This window comes from Schistocerca gregaria, chromosome 8, assembly GCF_023897955.1.
Source record: "Schistocerca gregaria isolate iqSchGreg1 chromosome 8, iqSchGreg1.2, whole genome shotgun sequence".
NCBI lineage: Eukaryota > Metazoa > Arthropoda > Insecta > Orthoptera > Acrididae > Schistocerca > Schistocerca gregaria.
Window position 1 is genome coordinate 287,759,718 of NC_064927.1, and position 26,064 is coordinate 287,785,781.

Here is a 26,064-nt window from a genome sequence, read left to right on the forward strand (position 1 = left end):
CTGACACAATAAACGTGCAATAAGTTATTTGAAACTGATCACTCGGTATTTCTCTCAGGTATTCAACTGCTAAGTATCTAATTTTTAACATATGGCTGTTTGTGTAGATCATATTTAGTTCTCCATGTGATTATCAGCTATGCTTGCGTTTTTCCAGCGATAGACTCTTCCACTCTGCACAGGATCTATGCGCAGCCTTGGGAAATACGTCTGCTTAAGTCAGTACTGACTCATATCTTGGTGCATAATAACAGTAGGTCAAGAACACGACACTGGCAGGTGGCTAGGACAAACATACGCGGAGGGGAAATCGCTACGTAACATTTCTCATTGCAGCATCAGTTGACGCAAAAGTTAACTCCATACAGACGTTTTAAAGTCTGCTTTTATGAGAAAAGGACGTTAGAAAAACAGCTAGTTTGGAATTACATTCGTTTCACTAAGAAAATCTGTAACAAAGAATGACAGATAGTAATAACACAAACCGAGCGAGGTGGCGCAGTGGTTAGCACACTGGACTCGCATTCGGGAGAACGACGGTTCAATCCCGTGTCCTGCCATTCTGATTTAGGTTTTCCGTGATTTCCCTAAATCGCTCCATGCAAATGCCGGGATGGTTCCTTTGAAAAGGGCACTGCCGACTTCCTTCCCCGTCCTTCCCTAATCCGATGAGACCGATGGCCTTGCTGTTTGGTCTCTTTCCCCTAATAATCCAATCCAGTAATTACACACGGCAGCACAGGAAAAAGTTATTATTAATTGTCTCCCTTAATGTCTCCGTGCCCTCCTACGAAAAATGCATTATGATGCTGGAAATATTTTTTACTTTCTGGGACCGCTGATACATACAAGACATTCGCTTAAACTGTTAATATGAATATACTATAGATACACACTAAGAAAGTAAGGTATGTTTACAACCCGCCATGGTTGGGTAACGGAGGGACAGACGATGGGTGATATGTCAGTTAAGGGGATTAATGCTTCTTGTTGTCGCTTTTGTTTTATAGATTAATGGACGCATGATTCGAGCTATTACGGGTAAGATAGTTTTACAGAAAATAACTCACCTAGGCTCTAGCGAGATTCGTTCTCCGTGCACTCTTGCTTTTTATGTTCGGATTGTAACAAGCACACGCAATCAGCCTGCAGTGTGCTAGTTCATCACTGAGCCATTGCGACGCATACAGACGGAAATAATTTAAACGAACCAAATCACACACTTATACGAAAGGAAATTTGTTCCTAAGCACTAGTTAGAAACACACCTCTTTAACGTTGTAGAGAAGAAGACTTCTGTGGCGTCACCACCTTCGAAATCACCTGAATTACGGTATGTCTTTGAATATATAAATAAATAAATGTAATTCTTGAGGCATCAGTACTGTGAATGGTGTGATGCGACCTGTCAAGACGTCCTCTCCTGTACTAATCTGTTCATCTCAGAGCGGCACTTGCACGAAACTTGCTGAATTATTCGTTGTTTATATTCCAATCTCTGTCTTCCCCTACAGTTCTTATTTTCTGCGGTCCTCTCTAGCACTACGGAAATTATTCCTCGATTCCTTAATACATGTTCAATGAATAGTTTGTGATTCTCCTACAGACTTTGACTTGGTAGTAACGGAAAAGTACTTTGATCAGTTCTAGTCTTTAGAATCTGGTGTCAACACTGTCTCCACACAGCAGGCCGATTTTTGAGATGAAATTGTGTAGAACCGCTTCGGTGATAATGGTTCTCCGAGCGAGTGAAACAAGGCGGTACTCGAGTGGATGCACTTCTCAAGTCCATTGAGAAACCCTAGCCTTTTGCGATGGAATAGCAACAGCTCCCTAGAATCCAAGTGCAGTTAGACGTTGCCTATAAGCAAATTTGAATCACTACATGCTGTTGTTACCGTTTATGCACAACCATCTCAGTTACATTCATCGCGATCGACGAATTTATAGGGCAGAACTACATAACCTCTAATAGCATACTGCTAATACCGTAATTTCGGGATTGCTACACTATCAATATTTATCCTGAAACCACTGTGAAGTGCATGGCAAGAGTGTCATTATTAATAGTTATTCGATTTAGAACTCCCGCCTATGTAATATTTTACGTCTCACTTCTGAGGACAGAGGCAAAAATTGTCCACTGCAGCGAACGTTACGTTTAGGATGTTCATAATCTTTACTTTTGATTCTTAGAGATATTTTCTGTACAGGGAGCTACAGTGTGTTTAAAAAAATGACCGGCACATTTGAAACGGCAATACAAACTAAACGAGCAGCGATAGAAATACACCGTTTGTTGCAATACGCTTGGGACAACAATACATTTTCAGGCAGACAAACTTTCGAAATTACACTAGTTACAATTGTCAACAACAGATGGCGCTGCGGTCTGGGAAAAACTATAGTACGATATTTTCCACATATCCACCATGCGTAGCAATAATATGGCGTAGTCTCTGAATGAAATTACCCGAAACCTTTGACAACGTGTCTGGCGGAATGGCTTCACATGCACATGAGATGTACTGCTTCAGTTGTTCAATTGTTTCTGGATTCTGGCCGTACACCTGGTCTTTCAAGTGTCCCCACAGAAAGAAGTCACAGGGGTTCATGTCTGGCGAATAGGGAGGCCAATCCACGCCGCCTCCTGTATGTTTCGGATAGCCCAAAGCAATCACACGATCATCGAAATATTCATTCAGGAAATTAAAGACGTCGGCCGTGCGATGTGGCCGGGCACCATCTTGCATAAACCACGAGGTGTTTGCAGTGTCGTCTAAGGCAGTTTGTACCGCCACAAATTCACGAAGAATGTCCAGATAGCGTGATGCAGTAATCGTTTCGGAAATGAAAATTGGGCCAATGATTCCTTTGGAAGAAATGGCGGCCCAGACCAGTACTTTTTGAGGATGCAGGGACGATGGGACTGCAACATGGGGCTTTTCGGTTCCCCACATGCGCTAGTTCTGTTTATTGACGAAGCCGTCCAGGTAAAAATAAGCTTCGTCAGTAAACCAAATGCTGCCCACATGCATATCGCCGTCATCAATCCTGTGCACTATATCGTTAGCGAATTTCTCTCGTGCAGCAATGGTAGCGGAGCTGAGGGGTTGCCACGTTTGAATTTTGTATGGATAGAGGTGTAAACTCTGGCGCATGAGACGATACGTGGACGTTGGCGTCATTTGGACCGCAGCTGCAACACGGCGAACAGAAACCCGAGGCCGCTGTTGGATCACCTGCTGCACTAGTTGTGCGTTGCCCTCTGTGGTTGCCGTACGCGGTCGCCCTACCTTTCCAGCACGTTCATCCATCACGTTCCCATTCCGTAGAAATTTTTCAAAGAGATCCTTTATTGTATCGCTTTTCGGTCCTTTAGTTACATTAAACCTCTGTTGAAAACTTCGTCTTATCTACAACAACACTGTGTTCTAGGCGGTGGAATTCCAAGACCAGAAAAATCCTCTGTTCTAAGGAATAAACCATGTTGTCCACAGCACACTTGCACGTTGTGAACAGCATACGCTTACAGCAGAAAGACGACGTACAGAATGGCGCACCCACAGACTGCGTTATCTTCTATATCTTTCACATCACTTGCAGCGCCATCTGTTGTTGAAAATTGTAACTACTGTAATTTCGAAAGTTTGTCCGCCTGAAAATGTACTGTTGTCCCAAGCATATTGCAACAAACGGTGTATTTCCATCGCTGCTCGTTTAGTTTTTATTGCCGTTTCAAATATACCGTTCATTTTTGAAACACCCTTTATATGTATGTAAAGAACGGTATCATCAAAACGCGAAATGTTGTTGTGATGAATATTTATTTAGAAACAGCCACATCATCTCCTGAAATTAAAAGAAGTCTCCTTGGCATCAATTATGTAATTGTTTATAGTTGAAGACTCTGTCACAGATTTTGTAAGTAAAAATTTACGTTTTAGACAACGTGGAACGCCCTTTTAATCTGTTGTGGTATTAAGCTCTGACTTGAAGATGATCGCCTAACGAAAGCTTGTTGTCCATGAACAACTATACAGCGTGTTTGGCTGATGTAGGTACAGGAGAAGTGGGCAAATATAGGGCAAAAAACAAACTTGTAAAACACCATCGAGGTCTTCACTTTGATAGTGATGATGTGGTGCAGGCAGTGGTGAAATTGTGGTTCTGTCAAACACATCCTAACAGCCTCCTTTGTCAGTACCAACAAAGTGGTCTCTATTTGAGAGAAATATGTTTGTCATCAGGGTGAATACGTTGAGAAATAAATACATTGTCATGAAAAATAAAGATGTAGAATATTAATAAGACTTAATTTCTTTAACACGTTTTAAGAGCTTTTACACGCTTTCGTAAATGCAGCATAGATGTAGCAAGAGCAGCATATCTAAAAAGAATAATTTGCTGAGAGTGAATGAAAATGTAACCATTAGGAAGCCTTTTATGAATGTGTTCGTTTATAGTGTAGCTTTATACGGAAGTGAAAAGTAGACGATAAGAAGTTCATAAAGGAAGAGAGTAGAAGAGTTTTGAATTTGATGGTACAGAAGAGTGTTGCAGTTAAGATGGGATGGTCGTATAATGAGTGGACAGATATGAATCGAAGAGGGAAATAATGAGCAAAATTTGGCACAACTTCGTTAAGAGAAAAGATCGGTTGACAGGAAGTATGCTGAGAAATTTAAGAATATAATACGATATTATAGATAATGTAACATAAGAATAATAAAGGGGAGTGTCGAGAGTATAAGCTGGGTACAGTAAGAAAGTTCAAATGGATGTTAGCTACGGTAATCATGCGAGACGAAGAGATTTCGACAGGATAGATGTTTCATACCAATCCTCGAACTGCAGGTCACAAGTTAAAAAGAAAATGCACTGTGACGATAGTAAAGCAATAGCGATATACAAATACGCAGATGGCAGTAAAACCGTGTACAGGAGGTATAAAAGGACAGTGCATACGCGGAGCTGGCATTTGTACTCAGGTGATTTATGTGAAGAGGTTTCCGTCGTTATTATGGTGGAGCGATGGAAATTAACATACTTTGAACGTGGAATATTGTTGATGACGTTTGGTTTGTGGGGCACTCAACTGCACGGTTATCAACGTTCTTACAAATATCTAACCTTGCTCCGTCCCATCTTGCCACTTTAATGAATGATGATGAAGTTATGAGGACAACACAGACAACCAGTCAGCTCGAGGCAGAAGAAAATCCCTGACCCCGTCGGGAATCGAACCCGGGACCCCGTGCTCGGAAAGCGAGAACGCAACCACGAGACCACGAGCTGCGATCTTCAAAATCTGTAGTTGTATCTAAACGCAATGGGCATTAAATTTCGGAACTATTTTGGCAGTTCAATATTCCAAGATACACAGATTCGACAGTAATAAGTTTCAGGCGTTACATTTCACTATGATCAACGCAGTGGCCGATGGCCTCCCTTTACCAACGACTGCAGCGGCGTTTGCGTAGGGTTGTTAATGCTAATAGAAAAGCAACACTGCGTCAAACAAACTCGGAAATCAATAGTGCACGTAAGACTTACGTATCGGCTAGGACTGTACGGCGAAATTTTAGAGTTAATGGGTGAAATCGGCGCACATCCAACACGACAACACGACATCGCCTGTAGCGCCACTCTTCGGCTGGTGACTGTATCGGTTGGGTCCAGACGGCTGGAAAACCGTGGCCTTGTCAGAAGTGACCCGACAGCAGTTGCTAAGAGCTGATGGTAGGGTTTGAGTGTGGAGCAAACCCCACGAAAATCATTGGTCCAGGTTGTCGTCAAACCACTGGGGAAAATGGTGGTGGCTGCGTTTACACGGAATGGACTGGGCCGACTGCTTTGACAGGTTATGTTTCGCTGCTTGGAGACCATTTGCGAGAGTTCGTGGACTTTATGATCACAAACGCCAGGCCACCACTGGTCGGATTCGTTTTACGAAAATTCTGGGCAGTTCCAGCGAATCGCCCGACATGAATCCCATCGAACATTTCTGAGACACTATCGACAGGTCAGATTGTGCACGGTGTCCTACACCGGCAACATTTTCATAATTATGGCCTGCTACAGAGGCAACATGGCTCAGTATTTCTACAAGGACTTTCCTACAGCTTCGTCTACATCGACGTGATTATTGTGCTATTCACAATAAAGTGTCTGGCGGAGGGTTCAATGAACCACCTTCAAGCTGTCACCCTACCGTTCCACTCTCGAACGACACGCGAGAAAAACGAGCACTTACATTTTTTTGAGCGAGCCTTGATTTCTCTCATTTTATCGCGATGATCATTTCTCCCTATGTCGTGGGTGCCAACAGAATGTTTTCTCAATCGGAGGAGAAAACTGGTGATTGAAATTTCACGATAAGATCCCGTCGCAACGAAAAATGCCCTTGTTTTAATGATTGCCACTTCAATTCACGTATCATGTCTGTGACACTATCTCCCCTATTTGACAACACAAAACGAGCTGCCCTTCTTTGTACTTTACTCGATGTCATCCGTCAGTCCCACCTGATACGGATGACACACCGCACAGCGATACTCCAGAATAGGGGGGAACAGCGTGCTGTAAGCAGTCTCTTTGGTAGACCTGTTGCACCTTCTGAGTGTTCTGCCAATGAATCCCAGTCTTTGGTTTGCTCTACCCACAGTATTGTCTGTGTGATCGTTCCAGTTTAGGTTATTTGTAATTGTAATCCCTAAGTATTTAGTTAAATTTACAGCCATCAGTTTTGTGTGACTTATCGTGTAATCGTAATTTAGCTGATTTCTTCTGGTACGCATGTGAATAACTTCACACTTTTCCTTATTCGGGGTCAATTGCCACTTCTCGCACCATACAGATATTTTATCTGAATTACTTCGCAAGTAGTTTTAATCACCTGGTGACTTTAAAAGACGGTGAATGACACCATCATCTACAAACAATCGAAGATGGCTACTCAAATTGTCTCCTATGTCGTTAATATAAATCAGGAACAATAGAGGGCCTATAATAAAAACCGGATATTACTTCTGTTTTACTCGATGATATTCCGTCTATTACTACGATACTAAAAGGTATCAGATAGATTATGTAATGGTAAGACAGAGATTTTGGAACCAGGTTTTAAATTGTAAGACATTTCCAGGGGCAGATGTGGACTCTGACCACAATCTATTGGTTATGACCTGTAGATTAAAACTGAAGAAACTGCAAAAAGGTGGGAACTTAAGGAGATGGGACCTGGATAAACTCAAAGAACCAGAGGTTGTACAGAGTTTCAGGGAGAGCATAAGGGAACAATTGACAGGAATGGGGGTAAGAAATACAGTAGAAGAAGAATGGGTAGCTTTGAGGGATGAAGTAGTGAAGGCAGCAGAGGATCAAGTAGGTAAAAAGACGAGGGCTAGTAGAAATCCTTGGCTAACAGAAGAAATATTGAATTTAATTGATGAAAGGAGAATATATAAAAATGCAATAAATGAAGCAGGCAAAAAGGAATACTAACGTCTCAAAAATGAGATCGACAGGAAGTGCAAAATGGCTACCCAGGGATTGGTAGAGGACAAATGTAAGGATGTATAGGCTTATCTCACTAGGGGTAAGATAGATATTGCCTACAGGAAAATTAAAGAGACCTTTGGAGAAAAGAGAACCACTTGTATAACCATCAAGAGCTTAGATGGAAACCCAGTTCTAAGCAAAGAAGGGAAAGCAGAAAGGTGGAAGGAGTATATAGAGGGTCTACACAAGGGCGATTTACATGAGGACAATGTTATGGAAATGGAAGAGGATGTAGATGAAGATGAAATGGGAGATACGATACTGCGTGAAGAGTATGACAGAGCACTGAAAGACCTGAGTCGAAACAAGGCCCCCAGAGTAGACAACATTCCATTAGAACTACTGACGGCCTTGGGAGAGCCAGTCCTGACAAAACTCTACCACCAGGTGAGCAAGATGTATGAAACAGGAGAAATAATCTCAGACTTCAAGAAGAATATAATAATTCCAATCACAAAGAAAGCAGGTGTCGACAGATGTGAAAATTACCGAACAATTAGTTTAATAAGCCATAGTTGCAAAATGCTAACACGAATTCTTTACAGACGAATGGAAAAAGTAGTAGAAGCCGACCTCGGGGAAGATCAGTTTGGTTTCTGTAGAAATACTGGAACACGTGAGGGAATACTGACCTTACGACTTATCTTCTAGCATTTGTAGACTTAGAGAAGGCTTTTGACAATGTTGACTGGAATACTCTCTTTCAAATTGTTAAGGTGGCAGGCGTAAAATACAGGGAGCGAAAGGCTATTTACATTTTATACAGAAACCAGAAGGCAGTTATAAGAGTCGAGGGACGTGAAAGGGAAGCAGTTGTTGGGGAGTAAGACAGGGTTGTAGCCTCTCCCCGATGTTATTCAATCTGTATATTGAGCAAGCAGTGAAGGAAACAAAAGAAAAATTCGGAGTAGGTATTAAAATCCATGGAGAAGAAATAAAAACTTTGAGGTTCGCCGATGACATTGTAATTCTCTCAGAGACAGCAAAGGACTTGGAAGAGCAGTTGAATGGAATGCACAGTGTCTTGTGACATCAAGAAAAGTAAAACGAGGATAATGTAATGTAGTCGACTTAAGTCGGGTGATGCTGAGGGAATTAGATTAGGAAGTGAGACACTTAAAGTAGTAAGGGAGTTTTGCTATTTGGGTAGCAAAATAACTGATGATGTTCGAAGTAGAGAGCATATAAAATGTAGACTGGGAATGGCAAGGAAAGCGTTTCTGAAGAAGAGAAATTTGTTAACATCGAGTACAGATTTAAGTGTGAGGAAGTGTTTGGATGGAGTGTAGTCATGTATGGAAGTGAAACGTGGACGATAAATAGTTTGGACAAGAAGAGAATAGAAGCTTTCGAAATGTGGTGCTACAGAAGAATGCTGAAGATTAGATGGGTAGATCACATAACTAAGAAGGACCAGAACAAAGAGATCGGTTGGTAGGACATGTTCACAGGCATTAAGGGATCACCAATTTAGTACTGGAGGGCAGCGTGGAGGATGAAACTCGCAGAGGGAGACAAAGAGATGAATACACCAAGCAGATTCAGAAGGATGTAGGTTGCAGTACATACTGGGAGATGAAGCTTGCACAGGATAGAGTAGCATGGAGAGCTGCATCAAACCAGTCTCAGGACTGAAGACAACAACAACAACAACTACGAACCTATTCTTTTTTGAAAAAAATTCTTGCCTGCATTGGAAGTCTGTGGTTCTGTTAAATTCTTTTTACATAATGAACGTCTCAAACGAAAAGAGATATTTATTTAATTCACTGGTTACCGATTTCAACCACTCTTCTGGTAATCATCAGACCTCTTACTTCTTCGGAATCTGCTCAAGAGTCCATGAAACGCCGAGTTGGTGCCCTCCACCGGGCACAAGGACGTCCGACACTTTTTTTATTTCCTCAGCTTACAACAGTGTAGCGGTGCACCAACTTCCCAGAATGGTTGCCGCCGTTGTGTTCGGTACTGTCGTTTCAAATGAAGGATGAGACTGGGGCCACGACAGATACCGTGCAGCCGATTTCGGCCGGCCGTACACGCGACGCGAGGCCCGGCTGGGCAGCCTTCGATGAGCGCTGGGAACGCACGTGGGGACGCCTTCCCAGGCGCATCTTTCACAACGACACAGCGCAGGCGGCGGTGGAGACGCGCAGCCTTCGGCGAGCAGGCACCGCCTTGCATCACTGGCCACGTGGTCAGCTGCCCACCCGGCGCCCTTCGTAGCGGAACATCGACCACCTGGCCCTCTGTAGCGACCTTCACGTTCGTTATCTCTACTGTGGGGACACTGCTGAAGTTTGTGACAGATTCTACTGTCTCTAAATTCTACTGCAGCAATTAAATGATTTTATAAACAAAACAGAGTCCAGAATGAGATTTTCACTCTTCAGCGGAGTGAGCGCTGATATGAAACTTCGTGGCAGATTAAAACTGTGTGCCGGACCGAGACTTAAACTCGGGACCTTTGTCTTTCGCGGGCAAGTGCTCTAGCAATTGAGCTATCCAGGCACGACTCAAGCCCCGTCCTCACGGTTTCACTTCTCCCAGCACCTCGTCTCCTACCTTCCAAACCTTGCAGAAGCTCTCCTGCGAACCTTGCAGAACTAGCACTCCTGAAAGAAAGGCAAAGGTTCCGAGTTCGAGCCTCGGGCCGGCACACAGTTTTAATCAGCCGGGAAGTTTCATATCAGAGCACAGTCAGCTGCAGAGTGAAAATCTCATCCTGGAAACATTCCCCAGGCTCTGGCTAAACCATGTCTCCGCAATATTCTTTCTTTCAGGAGTGCTAGTTCTGCAAGGTTCGCAGGAGAGCTTCTACAAGGTTTGGAAGGTAGGAGACGAGGTACTGGCAGAAGTGAAACTGTGAGGACGGGGCTTGAGTCGTGCTTGGGTAGCTCAGACGGTAGAGCACTTGCCCGCGAAACGCAAAGGTCCCGAGTTCGAGTCTCGGTCCGCCACACAGTTTTAATCTGATAGGAAGTTTCAAAACAGAGTCCAGATTGTATTTCTATCCTACGAGTGGTTACGGCTGAATTAGGCTTTCTTCGCATCTAAAAGACAAAGTTAACGACTCTATAGGGCCCAATTGACCATGAAATGCTGACTGACAGCCGCGTCATATTCCGTAAAACATTGTTATTTTATGCGGTACATATAATGATAACTACGCGTTATTTGAGGTGATAAACGAGATATGTATGCTGGGATATATATTCACCTACTCTGAGCCGCGACATGCCACATGCATTCCGAAAGCGATCAGAGCAAGGAAGTCAGAACAGCGCAAAACATACAGCCTCATATCACCCCAGCCAACAGTGCTTGTCCGTTATGGGCTTTGCAATTTTCATTTTCTTTATCTGTTTTCCAATTTCGACATTATCAAGCAATCTCTATTGTTTCATCATGGACAATGGACATCGACTGCTTAAGTAATTGTGAATGTCGATGAAATTTACGAACAGCCGCGTAACTGAAGATGTTATTATATTTTATTTTGAAGGCTACCATATGGCATAGCGATAACTGGTAGCCTTCAAAATAAAACAAAATGGCCGGCCACTGTGGCCGAGCGGTTCTAGGCGCTTCAGTCTAGAATCGCGCTGCTGCTACGATCGCAGGTTCGATGTCCTTATGTTAGTTAGGTGTAAGTAGTTCTAAGTCTAAGGGACTGATGACCTCAGATGTTAGGTCCCATAGTGCTTAGAGCCATTTATACCTTCTTTTTTTTAAAACAAAATGACATCCTAAGTTACACGACTGTCGGTGAATTTCATTGACATTGACCATTATCAAGAAATATTCAAATATCTCTATGCGAAAAAATATGTGTTTCTTCTTGTCCCATAAGGAAACAAAATTGTTTACATTTTATGTGGAACAAATTATTCAGACAGTCTTCAGGAACAAATGACTAAGCCTGCATGTTTCCAAGTATCCGAATGCTATCAGAGAGGAGGATGGATCGTCGCTGAAGATAATAAAAAGACCAAGTCAGGGCTGTAGCTTGTCTCCACTGTTATTTAATTTGCCCATAGAGAATGCAGTGAAGGAATTTTCAAAAACTACCAGCAATGGAGTAACCGTTAATGAAGAGTACTTCAGAACAAACCGTATTGCAGACGCCACCACCAGTTTTGGGGGAGAAATGAAGATGAGCCACACAGAGCACTTCACCAATCAAATCATCTTGTGATAGAGAAGCGCGAAAGAAAGAACAGCACGAGCGAAAAACAAAAGTCAAAATAGATGGCAGGGAACAGACACGGAATCCAGTCTTTGAAGGACAAAATCTTGCACTAGTGACTACCTCGGAGGGTGAATTGCATGGAATGATAAAATACAGAATAACTGGTTGACAAGTTCGTACAGTAAGAAAAGTCCAGAAGCCTTGTAACATCAATCAAAACGGCCTTGCTGTGTTGGTACTGTGAACGGCTGACAGCAAGGGGAAACCACAGATGTAATTTCTCTCGAGGTCATGCATCCCTACTGCATGATCAAATGATGATACCATTCTTTTGGGTAAAATAGTCCGGAGGTAAAATAGTCCCCCGCTCGGTTTTCCGGGCGGGGACTACTCAGGAGTAAGTGGTTATCAGGAAAAACAAAACTGGTGTTCTACGGATCGGAGGGTGGAATATCAGATCCCTTGTTTGGGCAGGTAGGCTAGAAAATTTAATAATGGAACCGGATATGTTAAAGTTATGTATAGTGGGAATTAGTAAAGTTAGGTGTCAGAAGGAACAGGATTTCTGGTTAGGATAATACAGGGTTATAAATACAAAATCTAATAGACGTAATGCTGGAGTAGGTTTAATAATGAATACAAAATAAGAAAGCGGATAAGCTACTATGAACAGCATAGTGAACTCATTATTGTAGCCAAGATAGACACAAAGCCCACAGCCACCACAGTGGCCCAATTTTATATAGCAACTAATTCCGCAGATGAGGAGGAGACGGAGGAAATGTGTGATGAGATACAAGAAATTATTCAAGTTGAACAATCACTAAAGAAAGTTGTATACATAGAAGAGATCTGGAGACACAGGAAGGTTCAGATTGATTATGTAATCGTAAGACAGAAATTTCGGAACCAGGCTTTAATTTGTAAGCCATTTCCATGGGCAGATGTTGACACTGACCACAATTTATTAGTTACGAACTGCAGATTCAAATTGAAGAATCGGCAATAAGACAGGATTTTAAGGAGATGAGACTTAAATAAACTGAACGAGCCAGATGTTGTAGAGGGTTTCATAAGGAGTATGAGGGAATGATTGACAGGAACAGTGGAAAGGAATACAGCAGAGCTGTGAGAGATGAAATGGTGAAGGCAGTAGAGGGTCAAGTAGGCAAAAAGACGAGTGCTAGTAGAAATCCTTGCGTAACACTGGAGATACTGAATTTAGTAACTGAAAGAAGAAAGTATAAAAATTCAATAAGTGAACCAGGCGAAACGGAATGCAAAAGACTAAAACATGAGATCGGTAGAAAGTGCAAAATGGCTATGCAGCAATGGCTAGTGGACAAAGGCAAGAATTTAGAAGCATCTATCACTAGTGGTAAGATAGATGTTGTTCAAATGGCTCTGAGCACTATGACACTATACATAGAACTACTTAAACCTAAGTAAGGACATCACACACATCCATGCCCGTGGCACGATTCGAGCATGTGACCGTAGCAGCAGCGTGGTTCCGATCTGAAGCTCCTAGAACCGCTCGGCCACAGCGGTCGGCGCATATATGCTGTCTGCAGGAGAATTAAAGAGTGCTTTGGAGAAAAGAGAACGACGTGTATGAATATCAAGAGCAAAGAAGGGAAAGCAGGAAGGTGGAGCCGCGCAGAGTGGCCACGCGGTTAGAGGTGCCATGTCACAGATTGCGCTGCCCCTCCCACCGGAAGTTTGAGTCCTCCCTCAGGCATGTGTGTGTGGTTCTTAGTTTAAGTAGTGTGTAAGTCAAGAGTCCGATGACCTCAACCGTTTGGTTCCTTGAGAATTCACACGCATTTGAACATTCTGAGCAGAAAGGGGGAAAGCGTATATAGAGGGTCTATACAAGGAAGATGTGCATGAGGGAAATGTATAGAAATGGAAGGGTATGTAGATGAATATGAGAAGAGAAATTTGATAGTGCGTGAAGAATTTCAGAAAGCATAGAAAGACGGAAGTCGAATCAAAGCCCAGGAAGTAGACAACATTCCGTTAAAGCTATTGATAGTTTTGGGAGAACCAGTTGTGAGAAAATTCTTCTATCTGACGAGCAACATGTTTGAGGCGGAAATACAGTCAGGCTTCAAAAAGAATGTAATACTTCCAATTTCAAAGAAAGCAAGTGCCGACTGGTGTGAAAATTAACACACTCTCAGTTTAATAAGTACGGTTGCAAAATACTAACACTAATCCTTCACAGAAGAATGGAAAAATTGCTAGTAGCTGACCCCGGGGAATATCAGATTGGGTTCTGGAGAAATGTAGGATCACGTGAAGCAATACAGTCCCTACGACTTCTCATAGAGGGTAGGTTAAGGAAAGACAAATCTATACGCTTACAGCATTTGTAGACTTAGCTTCCGACAATGTTGCCTAGAACACTCTTTTCCTGCTGGTAGCAGGGGTAAAATACAGTGAGCGAAAGGCTATTTAGAATTTGTACAGAAAGCAGATCGCATTTATAAGAGTAAGACTGGCACAAAGGGTAGCAGTGACAGAGATGGAAGTGAGACAGGATTGTTATGCAAATTGCATATTGAGCTAGCAGTAAGGAAATGAAAGAAAAATTGGGAGAATTAAAGTCCACGGAGAATAAATAAAAATGTCGAGGTATGCCGGTGACACTGTAATTCTGTCAGAGAGATCAGAGGACTTGGAAGAGCAGTCGAACGGAATGGACAGTGTCTTGAACAGAGGATATAAAATGAACAACAACAAAAGCAATACTACGGTCGCAGGTTCGAGTCGTGCCACGGGTGTGGACGTGGGTGATGTCCTTAGGTTGGTTAGATTTAAGTAGACAGATGTTCTAGTGGACAGATGATCTCAAATCTTAAGTCTCATAGAGCTCAGAACCATGTAAACAAAAGCAAAGCGACGATAATGGAATGTAGTCGAATCAATTCAGATGATGCTGAGGGAATTAGATTAGTAAAAGAGATACTTAAAGTAGTAGACTAGTTTTTCTATTTTGGAAGCAAAACAACTGACAATGGTCGAAGTACGGAGAATATAAAATGTAGACAGACAATCTCAAGAAAAGCATCTGTGAAGAAGAGAAATTTTTTAATAATGAGTATAGATTTAAATGCAAGAAAGCTCTTTCTGAAAATATTTTTAAGGAGTGTAGCCATGTATGGAAATGAAACATGGGCAATAAACAGTTTAGAGGAGAAGAGAATGGAAGGTTTTGAAATTTGGCACTAAAGAAGACAGCTGAAGATTGGATGAGTAGCTCATTGAACTACGAGTAAGTGCTGAACAGAATTGGGGAGAAGAGATATTTGTGGCACATAGAAATTGACTAGAAGAGGGGTCGGCTGGTAGGGCACATTTTGAGTAGTTAGGGGTCACCAATTTAGTACTTCAGGGAAGGGTTGGTGGGGGAGGGGACGTAAAAATCGTTGAGGGATACCAAGAGATGAATACATTAAGCAGATTCAATGGATGTAGATTTTTAGTAGTTACTTGGAGATGAAGAGGCTTGCAAACGATAGAGTAGCATGAAGACTTACATCAAACCAGGCTTTGGATTGGAGACCACAACAACACACAGTGCTTCAGTGCGACCTTTCCTGTGTACTGCTCGAGTGTTTGGGATCCATACCAGGTCGGAATACAGGAAGATGTCGAAGCAATTCAGATGTGTGCTGCTAGATATGTTACGGTCAGGTTGGAAAAACGGACACGTTTAATGGAGATGCTTCGGGACCTCAAATGTGAATCTCTCGAGAGAAGGCGATGTTCTTTTCGAAGAACGATATTGAGAAAATTTAGACAACAGCCATTTCGGCCAAACTGCAGAACGATTCTGTTGCCTGTAACAGTATTGTAATTCATATGTGTGGTATGGCTGTGAGTGTGATTTTAGTGATGAATATTGTGATGTACTCAACATGTGGATAGTTCGTGAAGAGCCAATATCTATATTTTTGCAAGTGTCGTCGGGCTATCACACTTTTCTATAAAGAATTCTCCAAGGCTTTGTTAAATTTTCGGGTATCTGTAAGTGTTCTCTGGAACAATGAATTCAACAAGCTAATCTGTGTTCACATCTACATCCACATCTACATTTGTACTCCGCAAGCCACCCAACGGTGTGTGGCGGAGGGCACTCTTCATGCCACTGTCATTAACTCCCTTTTCGGTTGCAGTCGCGTATGGCTCGCGGGAAGAACGACTGCCGGAAAACCTCCGTTCGCTCTCGAATCTCTCTAATTTTACATTCGTGATCTACCGGGAGGCATAAGTAGTTGGAAGCAATATGTTCGATGCCTCATCCACAAACGCACCCTCTTGAAACCTGGACAGCAAGCTACACCGCGATGCAGAGCGCGTCTCTTGCAGAGTCTGCCACTTGAGTTTGCTTAACATCTCCGTAACGCTATCACGCTTACCAACTAACACTGTGACGGAACGCGCCGCTCTTCTTTGGATCTTCTGTATCTCCTCTGTCAACCCGACCTGGTACGGATCCCACAATGAAGAGCAATACGCAAGTGTAGGTCGAACGAGTGTCTTGTAAGCCACCTCCTTTGTTGATGGACTACATTTTCTAAGGACTCTCCCAATGAATCTCATCCTGGCACTCACCTTACCAACAATTAATTTTATTAGATCATTCCACTTCAAATCGTTCCGCACACATACTCCCAGATATTTTACAGATGTAACTGCTACCAGTGTTTGTTCCGCTATCATATAATCATACAATAAAGGATCCATCTTTCTACGTATTCGCAATACATTACATTTGTCTATGTTAAGTGTTCAATGCCACTCCCTGCACCAAGTGCCTATGCGCTGCATATCTTCCTGCATTTCTCTGCAATTTGCTAATGATGCAACTTCTCTGTATACTACAGCGTAATCCCCGAAAACCGCATGGAATTTCCGACACTATCTACTAAGTCATTTATATATATATTGTGAAAAGCAATGGTCCCATAACACTCCCCTTTGGCACGCCTGAGGTTACTTTAACGTCTGTAGACGTCTCTCCACTGAGAACATGCTGTGTTCTGTTTGATAAAAACTCTTCAACCCAGCCATACACCTGGTCTGATATTTCATAGGCTCTCACTTTGTATATCAGGCGACAGTGCGGAACTGTATCTAACGCCTTCCGGAAGTCAAGGATAATGACATCTACCTGGGAGCCTTTATCTAATGTTTTCTGGGTCTCATGAACAAATAAAGCGAATTGTGTCTCACACGTTCGTTGTTTCCGGAATCCATGTTGATTCCTACAGAGTAGATTCTGTGTTTCCAGAAATGACATGAAATGCGAGCAAAAACATGTTCTAAAATTCTACAACGGATTGATGTCAGAGATATAGGTCTACAGTTTTGCGCATCTGCTCGATGACCCTTCTTGAAGACTGAGACTACCTGTGCTCTTTTCCAATCATTTGGAACCTTCCGTTCATATAGAGACTTGCGGTACACGGCTGTTAGAAGTGAGGCAAGTTCTTTTGCGTACTCGGTGTAAAATCGAATTGCTATCCCGTCCGGTCCTGTGGACTATCCTCTGTTGAGTGATTTGAGTAGCTTTTCTATTCATTGGACATTTATTTCGATGTCAGTCAATTTTTCGTTTGTGCGAGGATTTAGAGAAGGAACTGCAGTACGGTCTTCCTCTATGAAACAGCTTTGGAAAAAGCTGTTTATTATTTCAGATTTGCGCGTGTCATTCTCTGTTTCAATGCCATCATCATCCCAGAGTGTCTGGTTATGCTCTTTCTATCCACTTACTGATTTAACATAAGACCAGAACTTCCTAGGAATTTTTGTCGAGTCGGTACATAGAATTTTACTTTCGAATTCACTGAACGCTTCACGCATAGGCCTTCTTACGCTAACTTTGACATCGTTTAGCTTCGGTTTGTCTGAGAGGTTTCGGCTGCGTTTAAACTTGCAGTGAAGCTCTCTTTGCTTTCGCAGTAGTTTTCTAACTTTGTTGTTGAACCACGGTGAGTTTTTCCCGTCCCTCACAGTTTTACTCGACACGTACAGGTCTTTTTCCATAAACACACAACATTGTCAGTATCGTAACAGAAATTTTTTGTTCTGTTAGGTAGTCTGAAATCTGCCTTCTATTACTCTTGCTTAACAGATAAACCTTCCCCACTTTTTTTATATTCCTATTTAGTTCCATATTCAAGGATGCTGCAACGGCATTATGAACAGTGATTCCCTCTTCTGCGCTTACAGAGTCGAAAAGTTCGGGTGTGTTTGTTATCAGTAGGTCCAGGATGTTATCTCCACGAGTAGGTTCTCTGTTTAATTGTTTGGGGTAATTTTCGGACAGTGCACTCAGTATAATGTCACTCGATGCTCTGTCCCTACCATCCGTCCTTAACATCATAGTGTTCCAGTCTATTTATGGTAAATTGAAATCTCCACCTAATTCTATAACATTCTGAGAAATGCTACTAAGTCGGGAGGCCGGTAAAAGGAGCCAATTATTAATCTAGCTCGGTTGTTATGTGTAACCTCGATCCATAATGATTCACAGGAACTGTCCACTTCTACTTCACTACAGGGTAAACTACTACTAACAGCGACAAACACGCCACCACCGGTTGCATGCAATCTATCCTTTCTAAACACCATCTGTGCCTTTGTAAAAATTTCGGCAGAATTTATCTCTGGCTCTCTATCAGCGCTTGAAGTTCCGGTATTTTACCAACGCAGATTCGACAGTTTACAATTACAATACCGATTGCTGCTTGGTCCTGCATGTCCTGACTTTGCGCGGCACTCTTTGAGGCTGTTGCCCTTTCTGTACTTGTCCAAGGCCGTCTAACCTAAAAAACCGCCCAGTCCACGCCACACAACACCTGCTACCCGCGTAGCCGCCTGCTGTGTGTAGTGGACTCTTGACCTATCCAGCGGAACCCGAAACCCCACCACCCTATGGCGCAAGTCGAGGAATCTGCAGCCCACACGGTCGCAGAACCGTCTCAGCCTCTGATTCTGACCCTCCACTTGGCTCTATACCAAAGGTCCGCTGTCAGTCCTGTCGATGATGCTGTAGATGGTGAGCTCTACTTTCAACTCGCTAGCGAGACTGGCAGTTTTCACCAAATCAGATAGCCGCCGGAAGCGAGAAAGGATTTCCTCCGATCCTTAGCGACACACATCATTGGTGCCAACATCAGCGAGCACCAGCAGATGGGTGCCCCTTCACCCGTCATGGCATCCGGAAGGACCCTTTCCACATCTGGAATGACTCTCCCCGGTATGCACACATGCCGCATTACCCGCCTGATGTTGGAGCTCCCAACTACCAGTAGGCCCACCCTCTGCGACCGCCCGGATCTTGCAGACTGAGGGGCAACCTCTGGAACAGGAGAAGTAGCCATATCCGGCCGAAGATCAGTACCAGCCTGAAACCGGTTCGTCAGACAAACTGGAGAGGCCTTCCGTTCAGCCCTCCGGAATGTCTTTCGCCCCCTGCCACACCTCGAGACGACCTCCCACTCTACCAAGGGTGAGGGGTCAGCCTCAATGTGGGCAGTATCTCGGGCAGCCCCAGCCATAGTCCGATCAGGGGATGCGCGGGACGGGCTGGCCGTCCCCGACAAACCCCATCCGGACCTCCACTGTGATGTCCATTGGCAACAGTCTCTATCTGTGTGACCGAAGCCAATACTTCCTGAAGCTGGGAGCGAAGGGATGCCAACTCAGCCCGCATCCGAACACAGCAGTCGCAGTCCCTATCCATGCTAAAAACTGTTGTGCAAAGAACGTCTGAACTGATCTACAGAGAGCACAAACAATTCGACATAAAATTTAAACGGTTTTTAAAGTACAAGATTGCCTAGTAAATGCAGTAATGCTGCTACTTGCGCACTGCAAACACACTGCTCGGCGGCAGAAGGAGACTGGGCGATTTTACACTATTCAGGTACTAAAACGCGATGCTACAACTCCCAAGTACTATAATACGCCCGAAATTTATGAATTAAACAATGCAAGTACCCAAAAACATGCAAGGAAATTAAGAATTAAATTATGTAAACGGCGGCAGGGAGCACACTGGCTATGACCGACTTACACTGGCCGTTGAAAACAAAAAGAAAAGACAGGCGATTCTGTTGCATTATACGTCAGTTGCGCATAAAAATACGTAAACATCAGGCAACTTACACTTTAGAAAATTTGAGAGACTTAGGTTATTAAATAATGGCAATGGCACGTAGAGGACCAGAAGAAAATGAAATAGCCTCAATGCACCTGGATGTAATTTGTGCATACTGACAAGGTGTACTGTTAGTGACTCAGTTGTCATGATCATTGGCGATAACACTGCGTAAAGTAGGCCAGTCTGTGCCTCCTCTGTTTTGATTCTCCCGGAAATAGCTATTTGAGTTTATAGGTGAAAAGTGTTTGTTACATTCGCTTTAGGGTACACGCATGCTCCACCAACGAGTACATACTCCTGTTGAGCAGCTTTGGCCATTTAAACGGAGTCGCACTGTGGACCTGCTGGAAGCTGGATGAACGTGACGACGGATTGCTGTACACGTGCTCAGATGCACGTCGCTGCCTTTAAAAGTTATCTGTGGAACATTCCCACACCTATAGATCAGGTTCTGGACCTCGGCGTATTTAAGACGCACGTGAAGGTCGATGCATTGTAAGAGCAGCTGTGGCCGATGAACATTGTCCAGAGACGAAATGCGGGCACATCGTGGACCTGCTGTGACATCAGTGACCGTTGTGAACCGGCTGGTTGCAGCACGAATTACACCGCATGTTCCTCTGACTTTTCTACCACTGACACCACGACACTGCCAAGTGTGGCTACTCTGGTGCTGTGAAAGGATTTACTGGCGAGTGAAATGGCACTATTTTGTCTTCAGTGATGAGAGAGGCCTGTGTCTGTAAGCGAGCGATGAGTGTACACATGAATTTGATAGACATAGTGTGCTGTCTATTACGAAGTGCAATCGCCCACGACACACAGTTGGTGTTATTTGCAGGGTAAGGTAAGCAGTGTCCGCTACTCTGCACAGGCTGTTATCACCATGTTATTGATATATCTTCGACAGGAAGGTGGTGCTATTTTTCAGCAGGACATATGTTTACTGTGATTCTCTTCCTCGTGTAAAAGAACTGCCCTTGCCAACAAGACCACCAGACCTCTCGCCAAGTGGAAACTTACGGGACATGATGAAGCGGGAGCTTACTCGTTCTTAAGAGCCTGCAAGAAAGTTGTTTGCCGACCTGTAACATAAGGCGCAAGAAGAGAGGGAAACGACCGCCAGACGCCATTCGGCTCATTTATGATCGCTTACGTCTGAGAATACATGCCTGTGTTGCCACTAGAGAGGAGATAAAGTGGGGCGCATTGTGTATGGATGCGAGTGTTAGGAGACCATTTAATATGACATGTTTCATTTGGACCGATTTTCTTATCATATACTCCTAAAATGATGAACTACCCGTAATACCATTTCTCAGTAACGTTACCTTCCCCTTGAGGGTGGTGCATTTTTCCTGCTCACATAGTCCTAGATATTTTCTATGAGACAGAGATCGGGTGATCTAGGAGTCCAATCAATTTAAAATATTATACCTGAGTGTTTGTGCCACTGGAAGTTTCATCTTGCATCACTAGGATGACAACTGGTATCTACTGAGAAGATTCTCATTATTACAATGTGTAATATAGAGCACAACGTGGTCAACGATAATCTTGAAATAACCGTCCTATTTCTTCTTCATTATACCCTGAGTGAGTGGACTCTCAAGTCCATTCACTCAGGGTATAATGAGGACGCGCAGTACATGGTGTCGGCGGTGGTTCTGCGACGATTTAGAGGTGGTAATCAAGGCTAAATCATCACAGAAGCATCACCGACATGCATGCATTGCGCGTTAAATGCCACATTAGGCCGTCGGTTACTCAACATCTTACTACGTTTGAGAAAATGGGAACTCGTCACTCATAAATCCATAATGTACGCCTGCAGTCAGCTACTGTCCAATTTCTATATCGTTTGACCCATGGAAGACAGGCTGCGGTTGTTGGCCTCTGCGAGCGAAGGCCTTTTTCGAGGAACCCGACTATAGATGTCCATTGAATGCAGTTCCTTTAGGAATGTTTGCTCGGGAAATGATTCACATGGGACTACATTCCTGATGTCGGGTTTGAAGCCGATTGTCATTGAGAAAAGGAGACACCCGCCTCCGGTTACAGTCGACCAGGATCTTTTTTTTACGATCACTTTTCTTAAGTTATATTAGATGCTCGGTAGTGGTGCACCATTCCTTGTAGACGTGGTGGACAATCTACTCTGGTACATCAAATTTAGCAACTTCATTTATAATGTGATCGATGGCATGGCCACGTCGATCCGTCTCACAGCCCTTTTTCCATGTAACCGATTTCGCGTTCTGGAGTCACATTACTGCCAAGTACCAGTTCCACACTCTCTACAGCTGTCAAGGGAACCATTGTGGGCCGGCTAGTGGGGCCGAGTGGTTCTAGGCGCTTGCGTCTGGAACCGCGCGATCGCTCCGGTCGCAGGTTCGAATCCTGCCTCGGGCATGGATGTGTGTGATGCCCTTAGGTTAGTTAGGTTTAAGTGGCTCTAAGTTCTAGGGTACTGATGACCTCAGAAGTTAAGTCCCATAGTGCTCAGAGCAATTTTTTTGGAACCATTGTGCTTCTTGAAGGACGTGATCAATGTGTTGTCCTGTGAGCTAATCTGTTACACACATCATACTACAATGCATAACTGAGCTGTGTACGTGCAAGGGCGTAGGAAGTCTTGCGTTCAAGTAAGTCAGGAGAGGTAGTAAGTATTCCTTTGCAATTTCTAAAGTATTTGTGCGAAGTGGCAACGAAAAGAATACAGTAATTATTAATTTATAGTTTCAGTACGTCGTGAGACATACCACCAGATACAGGGTGTATCAATCTGAGCGTGCAAAAAAGTAACAGGACATACGATATGCTCTCCTGAACAGGAAGGGAACCTGGCGTCGGAGAAGCCAGCTTAAGATAGATTGGAATAATCTTTTCTACAACTATGTCTTGCAATACCGTTTTGTATTATCCAGAACCAACGTGCGTACACGTTTGCACGTACTGAGCAGTTTATTTACACTCACATTCTACGTTTCCTGCAATGAAATAGGACTAGCCAGGTTAATAGGAAGTATGAATGTCCAACAGTACTTGAGGTTCGTGCAAAGTGTTTGGAGAACGTGACCTTGGATGTTCGTGAGACGATGTGAATACAACGTGACGGCGCACCGCCTCACTTCAGTGTGCATGTCGACAATCATCTCAGTGCTGTATTTCCTGGTCATTGAAGTCGATGGGCAGGTCCTATACCGTGGCCTGCAAGGTCACCTGACCTGAATCCCCTTGGGTAATTATGGAGCTATCTAAAGTCACTTGTCTACGAAGCCTCAGTGGATACGGAGATCGAATTAGTGGGCAGAATTGTAACTACCTGTGTTGTGACTGGAGAGACACCGTGGATATTTGTCAGGGTGTGTCAGAATCTTGTTCGCCGATGTCATGCTTGCATTGAGCACATTTTGTAAGATACAATATGAATGGTACGTTCACTGTGTTAATGACGGTATTTGCAGTTAAGAAGAAATACTGTAAGTAAAAAGGTGCACAATAATGTCATTTTATTCGTATTAACTCCTTAAGATGACTTCAACGACACCAGTTTCCCTACCTCAAATTGTCCAGTGGAACATCTTCTATGTACCACTAAATATTTGGACACACTTGGGGAAACTCCTATATACTGAAAAATATTACCGGCACAGCACCTAAGATAGAATGGCAGACAGTTACGAGAATTATCTAATCCGTTTAAGGGCTCAAACATCCTAGTTGTTGACAAGAATAATATACAGAAGAATTAAGGATCTGTTTGATGACGATCAGTTTACCATTTCGAAAAGTAAAGGCACCAGGAAAGAAGGCATGACGCTACGCCTGATAATGGAAGCAATACTTAAAATAAGTCAAGAGCATTTCATAAGGATTTTTCGATCTGGGAAATGTTTTTAATATGGTTAAACTGTGCGAGATGTTACGCAGTACATGTTACACAGTATATACCAGAACCAAGCGGGAGCAAGATGACTGGGAGACCAGGAACGAAGTCTTTGGATTAAACAGCGTAAATGTCAGGGGTTTGGTCTTCCAGCCCTACCGTTCAGTCTGTACATGGAAGAAGCATTACGGAAAACAACATTCAGTTTGTCTAAGATTCCAAATGAAATACCCGTGATAAACGTTCACTGATGACACTGGTATACTCAGTGAAAATAAAGAAAAATTACAGGGTGTGACGAATGGAATGAATAGTATAACGAGGACAGAATATGGATTGAGAGTAGTAGCATAATAGAAAGAAATCATCGTCAGAATTGCTTTTCATGAAGTAGACGAATTTAATGAACTCTTCTTCCCTGGAAGTGAAACATGTCGGAGAAACGAAGGCGAACCTAAAAAATAGACTAGTATAGACAAGGAGGGCGTACCTGGCCAGGAGGAGTGTGATAGTATCAAACATCGACCACAATCCCAGAAACAAATTTCTGAGAATGGGCGTTTGGAGCATTGTGTAGTTATGAATTATGGACCGTCGGAAAAGCGGGAAAGAAGATAAAGCGAGATGTGATGCTATAGAAGGAAATTTAAAATTAGATGGACTGATATGGAGTGGGAAGACTCTGAGAATAGGCAAGAAAAGGAACGTCTGGAAAGTAATAACGGGAAGAATCATAGGCTGGTAGCATATGTGTTAAGGCATCAGGGTATATCTTGATATGTTACTGGAAGGGCCTGCAAAAGGTAAAAGCTCTAGGGGAAGACAGTAATTGGAATAAATTCAACAAATAATTTAAGATGCAAGTGCTACTATGAGGCGAAGAGGCTGGCGCAAGAGAAGAATTCATAGCGAGTTGCGTTGAACCCCTCAGAACACGGAAGACATTTGATTAAAAAAATAGTGATATTGGTTTCCATAAGCAATATCGAATGGGGAATGAATCACAAACGAACGAAACCCGCGTTCCCACGAGTATGTACTGTAGCCCTTTCCCAGTACTTTACAGCAGTGAAGATAATATCCATTTGCTGCACAAGCTGAGAATTCCTAGATTTACTTACAGTTAGCTGGATCCGCTGGATACAGGAGTCGAACTGGAATCCGTTGCTCCATGTCGTTGTGCGACATTTTAGAGATATTGCACATTGCATATAAATCTGAAGAAATTTCTACAGATGATTTTTCAGGTCCGGAGCTCCATATTTAAGTTAATGATAATATTTTTTCTTCATTCCATCAAGAAATTGCTTACGTATTTTGAGAATAATTGTGGAGACCTTCAGAAAAGAAAGGAGGCTTTCCGTATTAGTACGGAACTGCATTTCTTATTGTATAACTGAAGATGAAAAACTTTCCGTTTGATGGCGTTGCTACAGCGTGCAATCAACCCAGCGCATCTTCGATGCAGGGATATAAGCATCGACATGCTGCAAGGGGTTAGTGTGGACTTCGAACGGAAACTTTTTGATCTCCCCTTATAGCAGTCTGTCCTTACGATGTGAAAGGTCGAAACAAGGGAGGCGTACTCGTTAGTAGTGGACGAAAAGCAATGATTCCACGATGCAGGCCTCCACAGTTTGGTTGATACACGTTAAAAATTTGTTTAAAAGTTTTTCATTAAAATCATAAAAAAATCATGAATACAGCATTAACTGTTGACAATACTTTATTCCAATCATGTACGCGAACGCTTTAGCGACATTTTAATCCAATCATTACGTGAAAAATGTAGCTATTTTAATATTAGGCTATCGAAACAGTATCCTGTCTCAACGTTCGGATACCAGTCGTCTTCAGCATTGCCATTTAAATTGGATGTTGCGTTATGTACCTAATTTAACGTCTAACTATGCTATTCCTATGACCAAATTTAAATTAATCGCATTGCACAACATTCGTTTTAACTGCCAATGTTAAAGACTTGTTCCATCCTAAAGTTGGGATACTGTATTGTTTCAATGGCCTTAATGTTAAATTGGCCTTATTTTTCATCTGGAGAGGCGATTACAACATCTTGAAACTGGTTTGGTGTAACCTTGGAAAAGTGGATTGTTAACTGCTATAACAGTTGCTAGAAATTTTTTCAGCCGAGCGGTTAATTGCAGGCATGTGCCCGCGCATCTACAAAGGGAATAGAGGAATACGGCCTACAAAAATGTACTTACCAGTCAAAGGATTGAA